Raw genomic sequence first — 4,574 nt, forward strand, 5'->3', positions numbered from 1 at the left:
ATTTGGGGAGGAAATGCAAATTAGCGATCTTTATAGGGGAGCCCTTTTGCAAACTGTTAGACCAAAGCTCAACATTTTTTACTGTGTTATTAATAATAATATGAATTTTTGGCATATATGAATTTCAGATTTAACCACAATTTATCAAGTATAAGAGAATTTGGATAGTGGCAGGCGGATGGTTTAGATGCGTCATATCTGAACGGCTTAGAGGCGTCACACGCATAATACACACGCTTCGAGATTGGCGTGGCTAAACATAACACAAAGACACATTAAGCAGATATAAATTTTCATGGATAAATATCACATATAGCCACGCTATATGGCGTGTCTATAGGATCTTCAATGAATGGCTCACAACGTTACATGTGGACGATGAAGGATGCATATAATTTAACGGTCAATATTGCATCATCTTAAATGAGATCCAACGATTCCTAGTACGGCCACGTGGATCAAAGTAATTATAAATTGGTGTGGCTAAATATCACATATGGCCACGCTATATGGCGTGTCTATAGGATCTTCAATGAACGACTCACAACGTTACATGTGGACGTTGAAGGATGCATATAATTTAACGGTCAATATTGCATCATCTTAAATGAGATCCAACGATTCCTAATACGACCATGTGGATCAAGGTAATTGTAAATTAGCATGGCTAAATATCATATATAGCCACGCTATATGGCGTGTCTATAAGATCTTCAATGAACGGCTCACAACGTTACATGTGGACGGTGAAGGATGCATATAATTTAACGGTCAATATTGCATCATATTAAATGAGATCCAACGATTCCTAACACGGCCACGTGGATCACGGTAATTGCAAATTGGCGTGGCTAAATATCACATATAGCCACGCTATATGGCGTGTCTATAGGATATCGAATGAACGACTTACAACGTTACATGTGGATGGTATTCAACGGTTCCTAATACAGCCACGTGGATGATGGTTATTGAAATTGGCGTGGCTAAAACATAACATATAGCCACGTTAAACCTATATGAGGCGTGTCTATAGGATATCCAATGAACGACTCATAACGTTACATGTGGATGGTATTCAACGGTTCCTAACACAGCCACATGGATGAAGGTTATTGAAATTGGCGTGGATGAAACATAACATATAGCCACGTTAAACCTATATGCGGCGTGTCTATAGGATATCCAATGAACGGCTCACAACGTTACATGTGGATGGTATTCAACAGTTCCTAATACAGCCACATGGATGAAGGTAAGTGAAATTGGCGTGGCTAAAATATTACATATAACCACGTTAAACCTATAATGGCGTGTCTATCGGATAACCAACGGCTACGCTAAAAAGCAAATTGCGTGTCTAAAGTGAACCAAATAGCCACGCCTAAAAGCAATTTGCGTGTCTATAGTGAAAAAAATAGCCACGCCAAAACAATAAATCGTGTGTTTATAGAGTACCAATACTTAAGTTTTTGGGACACTATATATCAACGCCTATATGGGTCTGGCGTGTCTATTTCATGCAGAAATAGACACGTAAGGCAGGCGTAGATATAATCTACCTAAAACCACGCAAGCAGAAGCCACGCCAAGTCCAAACCAAATTGGCGTGTCAAAAACCCTATGGACACGCCAATTTGGCGTGGCAAAAGGGTCTGTTTGTACTAGTGTTGAAAAATAAAAAGGGAAATTAAATAGGCTTGTTTGTTAAAGGAAGTTGGGTATCAAAAGTCTTCACTGAGGTTGAAGCAATTCTTAGGATGTAAAGGACGCCAACTAAGTGAATCAAGTGCCTAAAATCTTGCTAGGTTCAAGCGACGTAAAGAACACAACTGCAGTTGAATTACTTGAGAATTAATTTGTTTTTAACTACGTTCCAGTCCAAAATATGATAGTAGGTTAGTGTCTGTAGCGGTTTAATACAGTACGGTGTCCAAAAATGGACGAGGTCCCAAGGATATATCCAGGTGCAATATTTGTCGTTAACAAAATTTCTGTTGTCTTGTGCTATATCCTTTTCCGCATTAAACTTCTTGTGTATTGTTTATCTTTGTAATATCACAAGTAATATGTAATCAATCTTGATAGTTTTCTTATTGTTTAAGATCAAATTAACTCTTGGTTATGTTAAATTCATATTCTGAAAGATAGATTACAAGTTTCGTGCTCGTTAGAATTCAGATTTTGATATCTCGGATGCAACTATAATGTTCTTGGATATTGATTTTTGAGATCGTCCGAGAACTCCTCTACACAATCAGGTGCACAGACCTTTGGTCTGTACATATTTATTGTGCAAGAGAAAGAGAAAAACTCCATATACAATCTGATTCATGGGTCTTTACTATTGACCTACTTGTGATTGTATTAGGTTTTGTCCATACATGTTGCAAAACGAAAAAAATTAGTGATATACTTGATACCCTCTTCTTTTCAGCAAGTTCACTAGTGGCTTTAACGTCGTCAAAAAGCATACTGGAACTAATAACTTTGACACCGAGGGGATAGTTGCGGGAACCAATCTGTTCCAGAGAATGCGAAAAAATATATAATTAACTCCCTTCATTTCTTATCTAAGGAGCATACTGAAGTCCGCTGGCAATGATAGTGACTCTTTTGTTGTTGTTTTTATAGTTCATTGCCCGATATTTCTTGATGATGTTGTTAACTGCTTTCCGGCTTTCATCAAAATCTCGGTGATGCTTCAGACCTTACTTGCAAGTTCGCTTCTCTGATTTCTTTTCTTCTGTTTTGATTTCGTTGTCAATTTTTATCTAACGGTTTATGAAGGTAAGAAAAGTACGACTTCTTCCCCGACCAGTTGTTTTATGCTATAAAGTTGTGTAATATCCATTGGCAGAAGCATAAGGAGTGTGTTTTGGATTTGCACGTACGGAGGTGGAAAACCTCTAGTGCACCATGAGCTTGCGGAAGTGTGACTAAAAAACTCGGCTCCGTCTTCTTAAGGTTTTGTTTCTACCTCTAGTGCATTTTCTAAATCCATTTATGGTCCGTTTTTCTGTCGATATCCACATATCTTACCGCCATCCGTCCGGAAAAATTATCCGCCTAGGATAACGTAATCGTAATCGTAATGCATCTCTTGTTGCGTCTTTCTCTAATTCTGGATCGATTTTCTTAATTTGATTGTATTTCCGCATTTGTAGGTTTTAAGCTCTTTGTGAGCCGATTGGTGGATGGAAAATGTTAACTTGGTGAAGAAAAACCAGGTTTTAAAGAAAAACATTAAAAGTTTAACGGATGAAGTCGCATGATGTCGTAGTATGACTGATGACTCGTATGAGGTCTTCCTTAAGTGGGTGGCGGAGGCGATGCAACGCGCCTATAATCAACTAGATGATCCGCATACATTCCTTTCCAAACTTTGGGTTAAGTTTTTCAAAAATCAGAATTTTTTTATGTTAAATTTTTTTGAGCGTCAGCGAGCTTTCTTACTTTCTTTTCCAATTTTTGGATTTTTGAGACTTATTTGTTATCCGAGTTTCAATAAATAATTATTTATTTTCAATGCTGAAGAAAATAGGAAAGTTTTACAAATACCTGACTTTTAAACGATTAAAGATTTGCAGTTCACTAACATTAATATCGGAGCTGATGCAATGTTGGCCATTCAATCAATAAAAGAGCACAATCTTCTCATTCAATGGGAAAATAGGAATACTCTCAAAGCAATCAAACGCTAAAGTTTATGTTTTAGTTCTTGTTCTTTCACTTTTTCAGTAGAGATGATAATCAAGTTGCAAACAATATTTCAAAATCTGTGAGAGAAACAACTACATCTGTCATTCACACTAATAATTTTTATGAACATCTATGTAGCCTTATGGCAAGGGATTTAAACATCCCTCATTCTTAATTCAATTCATTTTCTTTATCAAAATAAACAAATAAACGAAAAAGTCCTTTATAAGCACTGACTTCTCTAGACTAGAAATATTTGGACCCATTTGAAAGCAATGACTTTCGCCAAATGAAGATGGTCGTACCCTTTTTAGAGCACTGATATTACAAGATGGTCGACAATTTCCATTTTCCACTTTACACGTGGACGTAGTTTATCCTATCCTAGTCTGCAGTCACCGTCCATATAGGTAAAACAGAGAACAATGGCCATTCATCGGGCTCAAAAAAATTCGTAAGAGAAGAGTCATCATTAAAGGAAACTATTTTCTTTCGAGGAATATAATTTTCTTATTCGTAAAATACTCATTAATGATGCAGGTCATGTTTACAAAGTAACATTAAACTCTCCCGAGTGTTACATATTTCTTAGTTTAGGGTCCGGTTCCAGCGAGTTCATCGCACCATATTCTGGTGGTTTGAGGGCCATCGTCTCGATGTTTTCTCGAAGTAGGAATTACCAATAGGTATTATTATAGTGATACTAGTTAGTGGCAGGTCCACCTATTAAAGCCCAGTAATTAGAGGTCCATAATAAAAAGAAAACATAAAAATGGACCTAATTTTTTAATCCCAGGTCATGTATACGTGCGGGACAAATCATGTGAAATTTTCAAATACCTAAACTACCCTTCCAATCCTACATATATTTA

Source organism: Papaver somniferum, chromosome 9, assembly GCF_003573695.1.
Source record: "Papaver somniferum cultivar HN1 chromosome 9, ASM357369v1, whole genome shotgun sequence".
NCBI lineage: Eukaryota > Viridiplantae > Streptophyta > Magnoliopsida > Ranunculales > Papaveraceae > Papaver > Papaver somniferum.